At 38.2% G+C, this 14,100-nt stretch overlaps 1 protein-coding gene across 7 annotated transcripts in view; it reads right to left on the bottom strand.

The window, feature by feature from the left end:
* Nucleotides 1–14,100, bottom strand: part of LOC130706890 (glucocorticoid-induced transcript 1 protein-like) — a 143,131-nt gene that overhangs the window by 64,708 nt on the left and 64,323 nt on the right. The gene's annotated exons all lie outside the window — the stretch shown is intronic.

The raw sequence follows: 14,100 nt of genomic DNA, 5'->3' as shown, positions 1-14,100 counted from the left end.
CAGTCATTTTAGTGTCTGACATGTTTGGAACTATCAGTGCTTTGTTGGTTTCTGGCTTAAATTCTTTTTCTGGTCCGTTTCCTTCTTCCCTTCCCCCCACTTTAAACATTTTCCTGTAACTTGGCTAACAAAAAACCAAGACTGATTCAAAGCCTCCCAGAGTGTTTCTCTTAAACGCATCAGCTGGTGCCAAATGAAGATTCTTAGGAGTGATTATTAATTATGAAGGGCACAGTTGTGGTACTGTCACTGATGATAATAATAATGGATTTTTGGCCTAGAGTTTTGACCTACTTCACCAGTGTTTTACCGTTGACTGCCCCTCTATGCTGCTTCCAAAAGTGATAGTGTGTGATAAGATTTTTACTTTCACTTATAAAGTTTGTTTTCTTTTTTAAGTGAGTCCTGTTCTTCCTTTTTCTTTCACCAGAAATGAAATCCCAGGTAAGTACAAGTACTCAAATATTTGATCAGTAAGTCACAGTTATCTCCAGTACATTAAATAACTTTCATCAAAAACCATGTTATAGGTAAAAAGCTCTGGAGGACCTGCTATGTATATGATTATTATGTTTCAGACCTTCTAGGGTGTTATATATAATAACTTGTCTTCTGGACGTGGTCTTGAAGTCTTTATGGATTCAGCCTCAGTAGTAGCGAACTGCACTGCTACTTGGTTTGGAGTATAAATTAGACTTTAGCCCTCCTGGAGGTTGAGTTTTTGGTATTAAAAACCATAGGAATGAAAAAAAAAACCCATAGGAATGAAATTATTGTATTTCAACAAAGGATTGAGGGCTTGAGGCTTAAACAAGCCAACATATGAATATATGTTTTTATCTTGCTGTACTGCACATATGCTGTCTAGAAACAGATATTTTGTCTGCTAGTAGTGTTCTAGATTCTGTCTTTCCAAAGCGCTGAGGCAGTGCATCTATTCTGTAGTTGCAGCTGATGCCTGAATGTATCCTAGCTGACAAATGATTGATTAATAAGAACTTGAATTTCGGAAAGATTTGTACTGTTAACCAAAATCTGAACAAGGAGTCTCAAATGTAATTCTTAGCCAGAATTACATGTTAATGAACGATTTAACAGTGTAAATCAAGGAACATCAGTGTAGGGATTTCTTTTAATTTATTTTTTACCTGCTTGAAAGAATCAGTTAAAGGTTGCCAGCTTGGTTGCAGATGAACGGACGTTTGAAGTTCACCACACTACTTCATGTGGAACAGGAGAATAGACTTCCAGCGCCCTCAAGGCTGTGACCTTGCAGCCATTTTACATAGCACAGCATCCCCCTAGAGGGATGAACCTTTCCCTGCCCGAAAAGTAGCCGCTCTTGTTGAAGCTTTGCTTTTTGTAACAGGCTTTTGTTTCCAGGTGACATGTCTGTGGAAGACTTAATTCTGAATAGAGATATAGATATTACTGGAAACTAATTGTTTTTTTCTATTATACTCTGCTTTATCAAAAAAGTAAAACATTTACATTGTGCTACAGAAATTCAGATGTTGTCTTGCAATCTTTAAACAATAAATGAATGATTTGCCCTTAAAAACAAAAAACAAAAACCAAAAAAACTTCATTGTGATTTTGTTTGGGATTATTTTAATCCTGTAAATTAAATGGGAAAGAAGTTAAATCTTTATTATATTGCCTTTTAGCCAGAAACTTGGTAGATAGATAGATAAATCCATTTATCTTCAAATCTCATTTTTAACTCTAATAAAAGTGTAACCATTTTCTTCAAATAATATGTTAATATATTTTGTGAAGGTCATTTCCAAATATTTTATATTTACATTCTTCTTTCTGATGTTTCTTAGATATTCTTTGCTACTCTTTCTCTGACTTTTTTTGGTATAATAGTAATATATGTTTCTGGTAGAAAAAAATGAGAAGAAATCAAGAGAAAACAACCTAAATATAATTCTAATAGTCAACACCCAGATTCCAATACAGTTAACTTTTTGGTGTACTCACTCAATGCTTTTTATATTCTTATGTAAGTGTATTTTTATATTTCTTATGTAAATGAGATATCATACTGTTCTGTAACTTCTTTCATCTACTATACAAGGAACATCTCATGTCAGTGTATGCACTTCATTGCTGGATGCTATTCTGTTATACAGATGTACCTTAATTTATTTAACCAGACCTTTACTGGGGACCTTTGTTCTTGTTTCTAACTTTCCAGCATGAAATCATTCTGTGATAAAGCTCTTTTTACCTCCTCAATTCCAAAGAGCCTTGACATTTTATTAAGTATCGGATATATACAAAAGAATATTTATAAAATAAATGTTTAAGGACAAAAAAAGTAACAAGGACATGATCACTTGTGCACCTACTGTCCCATTTAAGACATAGAACATTTAAGCCCCTATGTGTCCCTCTCCAATCCCATCCTTCCTAATCATTCTATATATACATCTGTTTGTGTATGTATATATACATATATATGTATGTATATATGATTTTTGCATGCTTTTGAACTTCATATAATTGGAATTTACCATATGGGTCTTTCTGGGACATACTTTTTCCACTTAATAACATGTTCCTGAGATGCATCCACGTTGTTGCAAATAACTACAGTTTATTCATGTTTATTTCTGTATAGTATTCAATTATATGAATATACCAGAATTTTACTGCATTCTACTGTTGGTGAATATCTTGGTTATATCTAGTTTTTGCTCTTACAGATATGCTACTATGAACATCTTGTACCTACCGCCCACTACATGTGTACAAGAGTTTCTCTAGGCCAAACATCAGAGAGTAGAATTGCTGAGTCAAATGGCATGCATACCTTCAACCTAATAGATAATGCAAATTATCTTCCAAAATGGTTGAAATAAATTGACTCTCCCACAAACACTGTATAAGAATTCAGTGGTTCCACATCTCTAATTCTTGGTATTCCACATTGAAAAATTTTTGTCAAGCTGATGAGATTGGAATAATATGCCACTGTGGTTTTAATTTGCATTTCCCTGATTACAAATGAAGTTGAACATATTTTCATATGTTATTTTACCATTTGTGTTCTCTCTTCAGTGATATGCCCAGTCAAATCTTTTTCCCCTTTAAAATAAATTAGGTTGTAGTTTTCTGAATGGCTTATAGTTTTTATACGGTCTGGATACTAACCCTTTGTCATATGGGTATAGGAAATACCCTCTCCCAGTGTGTGACTCACCTTTTCACTTCTGTTATGGTATATCTTGATGAACAGAAGTTCTTCATTTTAATGTAATTGACTTTAATAGTAATTTACTTTACTCCCTGTGCTTTTCTGTCTCGCTTCAGAGATTCTTCTCATCCGTTAATTGAAAAGGGCATTTTCTTTTATTACTTTCAAAAAGTTTAAAAACTCTACCTAATTTTGAGTCTTTTAGACACCTAGAACTGATTTTTGGCATGTGGTGTGAGGTAGGGGTTCAGATACCTTCTTTTCTATATGAATACCCAGTTGTCTCAGCATCAGTTATTTATAGCTCATACTTTCTCAACTGATTTTCAGTGTCCGTTCTGATACACTTGAGAATCAACTTGCCAAGTTCCACTATCCATTCCTCAACGCCCACCAGTCAAAATAAATACTTTGTTGGGATTTTAAATGTAATAAAAGAAATCTATGGATCAATTGGAAAAGCAATGACAACTTTATAATATTGAATTTTCCTACCCATAAACATAGTATCTCTTTCCATTTATTTAAATTTCCTTTGATTTCTCTCAGTCATTTTACGATTTTCTGTATATAGGTCTTACTCATATTTTGTTAAATCTCTTCCTAGGTAATTAATATTTTTGATACTACTGTAAATGGCATCTGTCTTTTTATTACACGTTCTAATTTTTTGTTGCTGGTATATAGAAATGCATTTTTAAAATATTGACCTTATAAGTATCAATTTTACTAAAAAAAATCTTAATTCTATTTTTATGTATAGGAAAATGTTTAAAGTGGGGGGAAGGGAAGAAGGAAACGGACCAGAAAAAGAATTTAAGCCATAAACCAACAAAGCACTGATAGTCCCAAACATGTCAGACACTAAAATGACTGATATAGGCTCAAGTGGTTTATAAAACCTATAAAAAGACTACACCGGCAAAGTCCCCATCTTTAATATGTATTTTTATGTCTATGTAAAAATCTTATCTCCTGCAGATGACTCCCTAGTTTCTGCTCTCTAATCATTATAAACTGTATATAAATTTTATACTATCTGATATTTCCAACACCTGATTGACTGTTTGTGGGTGATGTGAGTTGCTTGTTATTTTGTTGGGTCTCGCTCATGATGCTTTTCTTTTCTAATTGTGAATTCATATTTCTATGGGAATTCTTTGAAGCCTAGATAGAAGAGAGTTCATTTAAAAAGGATTTGCATGTGTTTCTGCCAGGTGCTCATGGGTACTACTGAAGGAGGGCCACTTTAAACTAAATTCTCAGCTTGAAGGTTTTCCAGACCACCCAGGTAGTGCAACTCTGGCAACAAAACTCACACGTGAGGGCTAGCTTGTACTTAGAAACTTTCAGGAAAGATTTTTCTTCTCCTTTACCAGCGCCAAATTTTAACATAAGCAAATGTCCTTGTTGTCTGCAATGGGGGCAATTTTATTTCTAGTGTACCCTTTCGAGCTTTATGTAGGATTGTCTTTTATGCTGCCCTCTTTGGGCTGGACCTAGGCTTTGTCAACTATCATCCATATTTCACAAGGCTGTGAACACTGGATCTCAAGATCCCCTGATTTGTCAAAAGTCCTCAGTGCAAAGGCCATTAGCAGTGCCTGGGTCATCTCACTTGGGCCTTGCTTTGAATTCCTTTTGGCCTTACTTTATTAGCAGGTCCCTGATGCATTTAAAAATATATATATTTCTATATTTTATTCATTGTTTTTAGTTATTCTCAATGGGAAGTTTGTTAAGGGCATGTAGTTTGCTAAGCACCCCCCACCTCACTTCAGCTACACCTTCTCATATCCTAGATCTTTCATTTCCAATATCTATTTCACCTCCTAAATCTCAATTTCAAATATCTTCTCTATGGCCATCATCTCCTATCTTTGGGTGCCTCTAATTTACCAGTCCCACCTTAACAATTCTCCAGCCCTATTAGGACTCCCAATTCAATCACCCCCAAATGTTCACTGGCCCTTTACTCAGGTTCTTCCTCATCCACATTAGAGTCTACGCTAGGTCTCTGTGTTGCAAAATACAATAAAAATAGTGCCTTCTGTACTTGTGCCATGCTATGGTACTGACTTTGTGTTTCATCATCATAATCACTCCTTTATACACACCCTCCATGTCTTTTTTTTTTTTTTAAGTTTCATTAGGTCCCATTTGTTTATTTTTGTTTTTATTTCCATTTCTCTAGGAGGTGGATCAAAAAAGATCTTGCTGTGATTTATGTCAAAGAGTGTTCTTCCTATGTTTTCCTCTAAGAGTTTTATAGTGTCCAGTGTTACATTTAGGTCTTGAAGCCATTTTGAGTTTATTTTTGTGTATGGTGTTAGGGAGTATTCTAATTTCATTCTTTTCCATGTAGCTGTCCAGTTTTCCCAGCACCACTTATTGAAGAGACTGTCTTTTCTCCATTGTATATCTTTGCCTCCTTTGTCATAGATTAGTTGGCCATAGGTGCGTGGGTTTATCTCTGGGCTTTCTATCTTGTTCCATTGCTCTATGTTTCTGTTTTTGTGCCAGTACCATATTGTCTTGATTACTGTAGTGTTGTAGTATAGTCTGAAGTCAGGGAGTCTGATTCCTCCAGCTCCGTTTTTTTCCCTCAAGACTGCTTTGGCTATTCGGGGTCTTTTGTGTCTCCATACAAATTTTAAGATGATTTGTTCTAGTTCTGTAAAAAATGCCATTGGTAATTTGATAGGGATTGCATTGAATCTGTAGATTGCTCTGGGTAGTATAGTCATTTTCACAATGTTGATTCTTCCAATCCAAGAACATGGTATATCTCTCCATCTGTAGGTATCATCTTTAATTTCTTTCATCAGTGTCTTATAGTTTTCTGCATACAGGTCTTTTGTCTCCCTAGGTAGGTGTATTCCTAGGTATTTTATTCTTTTTGTTGCAATGGTAAATGGGAGTGTTTCCATAATTTCTCTTTCAGATTTTTCATCATTAGTGTATAGGAATGCAAGAGATTTCTGTGCATTACTTTTGTATCCTGCAACTTTACCATATTCATTAATTAGCTCTAGCAGTTTTCTGGTGGCAGTTTTAGGATTCTCTATGTATAGTATCATGTCATCTGCAAACAGTGACAGTTTTACTTCTTCTTTTCCAATTTGTATTCGTTTTATTTCTTTTTCTTTTCTGATTGCCGTGGCTAGGACTTCCAGAACTATGTTGAATAATAGTGGTGAGAGTGGACATCCTTGTCTCGTTCCTGATCTTAGAGGAAATGCTTTCAGTTTTTCACCATTGAGAATGATGTTTGCTGTGGGTTTGTCATATATGGCCTTTATTATGTTGAGGTAGGTTCCCTCTATGCCCACTTTCTGGAGAGTTTTTATCATAAATGGGTGTTGAATTTTGTCAAAAGCTTTTTCTGCATCTATTGAGATGATCATATGGTTTTTCTTCTTCAACTTGTTAATATGGTGTATCACATTTTGCGTATATTGAAGAATCCTTGCATCCCTGGGATAAATCCCACTTGATCGTGGTGTATGATCCTTTTAATGTGTTGTTGGATTTTGTTTGCTAGTATTTTGTTGAGGATTTTTGCATCTATATTCATCAGTGCTATTGGTCTGTAATTTTCTTTTTTTGTAGTGTCTTTGTCTGGTTTTGGGATCAGGGTGATGGTGGCCTCATAGAATGAGTTTGGGAGTGTTCCTTCCTCTGCAATTTTTTGGAAGAGTTTGAGAAGGATAGGTATTAGGTCTTCTCTAAATGTTTGATAGAATTCACCTGTGAAGCCATCTGGTCCTGGACTTTTGTTTGTTGGAAGATTTTTAATCACAGTTTCAATTTCATTACTTGTGATTGGTCTGTTCATATTTTCTGTTTCTTCCTGGTTCAGTCTTGGAAGGTTATATCTTTCTAAAAATTTATCTGTTTCTTCCTGGTTCATTCTTGGAAGGTTATACCTTTCTAAAAATTTATCCATTTCTTCCAGGTTGTCCATTTTATTGGCATAAAGTTGCTTGTAGTAGTTTCTTAGGATGCTTTGTATTTCTGCGATGTCTGTTGTAACTTGTCCTTTTTCATTTCTGATTTTATTGATTTGAGCCCTCTCCCTCTTTTTCTTGATGAGTCTGGCTAATGGCTTATCAATTTTGTTTATTTTCTCAAAGAACCAGCTTTTAGTTTTATTGATCTTTGCTATTGTTTTCTTTGTTTCTATTTCATTTATTTCTGCTCTGATCTTTATGATTTCTTTCCTTCTGCTAACTTTGGGTTTTGTTTGTTCTTCTTTCTCTAGTTTCTTTAGGTGTAAGGTTAGATTGTTTACTTGAGATTTTTCTTGTTTCTTTTGTTAGGCTTGTATAAACTTCCCTCTTAGAACTGCTTTTGCTGCATCCCATAGGTTTTGGGTCGTCGTGTTTTCATTGGCATTTGCCTCTAAGTGTTTTTTGATTTCCTCTTTGATTTCTTCAGTGATCTCTTGGTTATTTAGTAACGTATTGTTTAGCCTCCATGTCTTTGTGTGTTTTACGTTTTTTTCCCTGTAATTCATTTCTAATCTCATAGCATTGTGGTCAGAAAAGATGTTTTATATGATTTCAATTTTCTTAAATTTACTGAGGCTTGATTTGTGACCCAAGACATGATCTATCCTGGAGAATGTTCCGTGTGCACTTGAGAAGAACGTGTAATCTGCTGTTTTTGGATGGAATGTCCTATAAATATCAATTAAATCTATCTGGTCTATTGTGTCATTTAAAGCTTCTGTTTCCTTATTTATTTTCATTTTGGATGATCTGTCCATTGGTGTAAGTGAGGTGTTAAAGTCCCCCACTATTGGGTTTCCCTGGTGGCGCAGTGGTTGGGAGTCCGCCTGCCAATGCAGGGGACATGGGTTCGTGTCCCGGTCCGGGAAGATCCCACATGTCGCGGAGCGGCTAGGCCCGTGAGCCACAACTACTGAGCCTGCACGTCTGGAGCCTGTGCTCTGCAATGGGAGAGGCCGCGACAGTGAAAGGCCCGCGCACCACGATGAAAAGTGGCCCCCACTCGCCGCAACTGGAGAAAACCCTCGCACAGAAACGAAGACCCAACACAGCCAAAATAAATAAATAAATAAATATATTTAAAGTCCCCCACTATGATTGTGTTACTGTCAATTTCCTCTTTTATAGCTGTTAGCAGTCGCCTTATGTACTGAGGTGCTCCTATGTTGGGTGCATATATATTTATAATTGTTATATCTTCTTCTTGGATTGATCCCTTGATCATTATGTAGTGTCCTTCCTTGTCTCTTGTAACATTCTTTACTTTAAAGTCTATTTTATCTGATATGAGTATAGCTACTCCAGCTTTCTTTTAATTTCCATTTGCATGGAATATCTTTTTCCATCGCCTCACTTTCAGTCTGTATGTGTCCCTAGGTCTGAAGTGGGTCTCTTGTTGACAGCATATATATGGGTCTTGTTTTTGTATCCATTCAGCAAGCCTGTGTCTTTTGGTTGGAGCATTTAATCCATTCACGTTTATGGTAATTATCGATATGTATGTTCCTATGACCATTTTCTTAATTGTTTTGGGTTTGTTTTTCTAGGTCCTTTTCTTCTCTTGTGTTTCCCACTTAGAGAAGTTCCTTTAGCACTTGTTGTAGAGCTGGTTTGGTGGTGCTGAATTCTCTTAGCTTTTGCTTGTCTGTAAAGCTTTTGATTTCTCCATCGAATCTAAATGAGATCCTTGCCGGGTAGAGTAATCTTGGTTGTAGGTTCTTCCCTTTCATCACTTTACGTATATCATGCCACTCCCTTCTGGCTTGTAGAGTTTCTGCTGAGAAATCAGCTGTTAACCTTATGGGAGTTCCCTTGTATGTTATTTGTCATTTTTCCCTTGCTGCTTTCAATAATTTTTCTTTGTCTTTAATTTTTGCCACTTTGATTACTATGTGTCTTGGCGTGTTTCTCCTTGGGATTATCCTGTATGGGACTCTCTGCGCTTCCTGAACTTGGGTGGCTATTTCCTTTCCCATTGTAGGGAAGTTTTCGACTATAATCTCTTCAAATATTTTCTCTGGTCTTTTCTCTCTCTCTTCTCCTTCTGGGACCCCTATAATGCAAATGTTGTTGCGTTTAATGTTGTCCCAGAGGTCTCTTAGGCTGTCTTCATTTCTTTTCATTCTTTTTTCTTTAGTCCGTTCCACAGCAGTGAATTCCACCATTCTGTCTTCCAGGTCACTTATCCGTTCTTCTGCTTCAGTTATTCTGCTATTGATTCCTTCTAGTGTAGTTTTCATTTCAGTTATTGTATTGGCCATCTCTGTTTCTTTGTTCTTTAATTCTTCTAGGTCTTTGTTAAACATTTCTTGCATCTTCTCAGTCTTTGTCTCCATTCTTATTCCGAGGTCCTGGATCATCTTCACTATCATTATTCTGAATTCTTTTTCTGGAAGGTTGCCTATCTCCACTTCATTTAGTTGTTTTTCTGGGGTTGTTTCTTGTTCCTTCATCTGGTATATAGCCCTCTGCCTTTTTGTCTTGTCTATCTTTCTGTGAATGTGGTTTTTGTTACACAGGCTGCAGGATTGTAGTTTTTCTTGCTTCTGCTGTCTGCCCTCTCACCCTCCATGTCTTTTTTTTTTTTTTTTTTCTTCCTGCTTCTCTCATCTGATCTGGCACAGTTATTGATTAAACCCACATTTATCTGCCTACTCTGTACCTAGTTCTGGAGGAAAACAAGCAACTAGGCTAACTGGTTTCCTTCTAAATTTATGTGGCTTCAGGATGTAGAGAAATCCTTCTGTATTCCTCTAGTCAGTTCTCTCCACCACCTTTCAAAGCAGCTTCTCTCTGCAAATCCTTGGCCTTCCCTGACCCCAGCCCCCTTTCTCAGTTGATGGCTTCCCTTATTCCATGGAGACATCCTCATCCACTCACCACCAAACTCCCTGCATTTTTAATAGATGCTCATCTTTTCCTCTTGTGACTTCAGATGAACTGTCCATGTTCACATCTAGGGCCATCCTTTTCACTTGTGCACAGGATCCCACCCCCTTTTTCTCCCCTCCACCCCTATCAGTGGTTCTCTGTCATTCTGACTCTCCTCCTGCTCTGAGAATGAACACATCCTGTCAGATTTTTTTTTTTTTCTTAACATAAGAGACAACTTCTTCTGGGAAGATGAAGTTGATGTACTTTCCCATATTCCTCCAGCTAAGTGAAACTAACACCCTTGGACATTACATATAAAAGAAACATAAGAAGGCTGAAATGTAGAGAGAGGAAGGCAGATCAGCTAGGGACTTTGAGACCTGAGGAATGACACATGGTTAGTTCCTACCTTGTTTGTTTGTTTACCTCATATATCCCAGACTTGGAGCTGAAGAAGCTAGCAACCTGCAAATGCCAACAGGCACAGACAAAAAAAAAAAAACAAAACAAAAACCTTCAACCAAACCGTGCTCTGCTTAGCCAGAGAACCAGGTATAGGTCATCCTAGTGAAATAGAAAACTTTTAGAATTATCTAAGCAGCTCTACTCCAGCCAAAAACCACAGAAAAAAAAACAAAACAAAACTGTGACCCCACTCCCACCCATGCCAGGCAAGTCCTAGAGGGGAGACTAGACTTCAGCCTTCCGCTAGGCTGTACCAAGGCACCCCAACACACCTGCCAAGGTGGCGGCAGAGAAGGATACATAGGGAGCTGGGAGTTTCATCCCCACCAGGCATGAATGATACACACTCTCCTCCCTCCCCTCTCCACAGTACCAGTGGAGACCACACGGGGTGCCTGGACTTCCACCCCCACTGGCAGTAACAAGGCCTCTCTCCCCATCCCAGATGGGGTACTGCCAGAGAAGGCCTAGGGGAGCTTCAGGGCTTTTGCCACCACCTGGCGGTAACGAGGCACTTCTGCCCCTCCCATCCAGGAAGGCATCTGTGAAGGCCTCGTGAGAAGCTGGCACTCCCACACCTGCCCAGCAGTAATGAGGAGCTCACAGCTGTAAGAGAGCATAGACTTTGCCTTCTAGGTCACTGTGTAACCCCAGTGCCTGGAATGACAGGGGCTAGTTGCATGATCTCGCTCAAATCACTCATCCCTTCGGTGTCGCAATTTGTTCCTGTGTAAAATGAGAATGAAAATAATAGCATCTACCTGTAGGTTGCTGTGAGGATTAAATGAGTCCATACATATAAAGCTCCTAGAATAGAAAGTGTTAGCCATTGCTGCTGCTGCTGGCATTGTCATTATTCACTCCTTACTGATTTATGTGCCTCTTAAAATATAGCTTTAGCCGTATCCCATGAGTTTTGATTTGTAGTGTTTTCATTATTTTTATTTTCTAAATATTCTATGATTGCAATCATATTTCCCCTTTTATGCCCAAGAGATATACAGAAGGGTATTTTTGAATTTCCAAGTGGGTGGGAAATTTTTGTTTAAATGTTCCTAATTTATAGTTTTATTGCTCTGTGGTCAGAGAATGTCTGTGCACTTTGTGCTTTAGGAGATTTGTTGATGTTTTCTTTATAGTCTAGTACATGATCTATTTTAAAAAATAAGTTCTTCAATTAAAATAGTTTTTCCCCTTTTCCTCATTGTGAAGGATACATCTTATCCCTAGCATAAAAGCTGGAAACATACTTTCCAACACACCAAACTAGAGAGTTAAATGAAATAAAAGCGTCAATCATGTTGAGTTAACATGCTTTATTCCCATTCAATTTGCAGTAAGCACACATTGCAAAGTTCCCCAGAGGGAGAGAAATGGGAGCAGGCATACTCAGACTTCAGGTGTGATTGGTTAGTTGTTCTTCTGCTGCCTCTTTTGTCCCTCTAATTTTTTTCTTGTAAAGAAGGCATTTAATTCTAGTTGTAGCAGATTGTCATTTCCATAAGTGGCCACAGCAATATTTCTGACCCCACACGCTCTTCCAGGACCTTGCCACTTCCCGTCAAGAGGTGAAGTCTATTCCCTTCCCCTTGAACTGGGGTAGAACTTTATGACTGCCCCAACAAAAAGAGGATGGAGTGGATGTCATGTTGCATGACTTCCCAGCTGGGTCATAAATGGCAATAGAGCCTCTGCCTGACTGTCTCGTGATGCCCACTCTTGGAAGCCAGTCACCATGTTGTGAGGAAGCTCAGGCTACATAGAGAGGCTGCTTGTAGGTGTTGAGGTCCCAGCAATAGCCACCATCAGTCAGCAGACGTGTGAGTGAGTGAGTGAGTGAGTCTTCAGGGGATCTTAGCCCCAAGTCATCTCCACAGCCCCTGTCTGAATTGTGACCCACAGACCCAATAAGCATTATAAACAGTTGTTTCACCTCATTGATTTGTAGGGTAATTTGGTCCTCAGCTATAGTAACCATATCTCTAAGGATACAGTGACCCCAGCTAATCAGAAAATTCCAACTAGAAGGTGGGTGTTATAATGAGAAAAACATGAGACTACGACCTGGGAGACCTAGGTCATAGGCTGGATTAACTCATAATTGACCTTAGGACCTTGAACATATCATGTAACCTTTCTGAGTCCTAACATTTGAACCTTTTAGGCCCCTTCAAGTTCTACCATTAATTAAGGCCTTGATAGAGAACAGTATGAAAAGGTTTCATATTGGAAATACTCGATCTCTTGAGAGACTGCATATCTATATGTAATCAATGACATTCTTGGTTTTACAGTTAATTCTCACAGGGAAATCTTATTTCCCTCCTTTCCAAACTATGGGAAAATTTTTCCAAAGTATTGACAGCAGAGAATAGGGTCATTTTTTATCAACCCAATTTTAGCATAAAATAAATTAGAAAGCTGGCTGGGCCTTTGCTGCAAAACGTGGGCTCCCGAGTCTCAGTTCATGGTAATATATTAACCACTGCTTAGATTCTCGACTTTTATATTGTTCAGTCATCTTTGCCTGCTATTTAGGGTGTTCTTTGTTAGTTACCCGGTGACTTGCTGCCAGAATATGCTTACACAGATTTTACTGTCTCTCTCTCGATTCAGCAGTTTGAGAACGTTAAATGTGCCTTGCAAAGCTAAATCTGCTATGGGATATATAAGGCTGTCCTCTCATCAGTTGTAATTCTCTGGTAGTTGCATTGTTAAGAGGAGTCATCTATTATTCCACATACTACATTCCAGAAGAAGCTAAAGCAAGTGTTTAATGCATGCTTTCCAGGGCACAATACTGCACAGTCCCTAGAGTGTGATGACTTGGGACAGCTGCCCCAAGTCAATATTCAGGGGACCCAGCCATGCTGGCAGCCTGTCAGTGACTCAAGGAGCACCAGCTGGGGCCCTGTAACATGCTTGTACCACACTCACAGAGAAACAGTCTTTTTTATTAAAATACATTTATTTATTTATTATTTATTTTTGGCTGTGTGGGGTCTTCGTTGCTACGCGTTAGCTTTCTCTAGCTGTGGAGAGCGGGTGCTACTCTTCGTTGCGGTGCATGGGCTTCTCATTGTGGTGGTTTCTCTTGTTGTGGAGCCCAGGCTTTAGCCATGCAGGCTTCAGTAGTTGTGGCACATGGGCTCAGTAGTTGTGGCACATGGGTTTAGTTGCTCTGCGGCATGTGGGATCTTCCCAGACTAGCGCTCAAACCCGTGTCCCCTGCATTGGTAGGCGGATTCTCAACAACTGCGCCACCAGGGAAGTCCTGAGAAACCCTCTTAACTTGCCTCTTTTTCCTGGAGTCACCAGAATCACCACCTATTCCCTTTGTACCCCAGCGTTCCCACCACAGAACAAGGTTAGTAGGTTACCTTCTGATATGAATTGTATCCTCCCTGTGAAGCAGTTGTTTCCTATGTCTGTTTAGGACACCTGCATTTTGTTATTTTAATGATGTGATATCATTAAATATTACATAAATAGATGAAATATGAAGACAAAGAAAAGAGTTTTTTCTAGTGAATAAGTCAAAAG

The sequence above is a fragment of the Balaenoptera acutorostrata genome, unplaced genomic scaffold, assembly GCF_949987535.1.
Source record: "Balaenoptera acutorostrata unplaced genomic scaffold, mBalAcu1.1 scaffold_470, whole genome shotgun sequence".
Lineage (NCBI taxonomy): Eukaryota > Metazoa > Chordata > Mammalia > Artiodactyla > Balaenopteridae > Balaenoptera > Balaenoptera acutorostrata.
The sequence above is the reverse complement of the archived record's forward strand: the minus strand, read 5'-3'. Positions and strand labels throughout refer to the sequence as shown.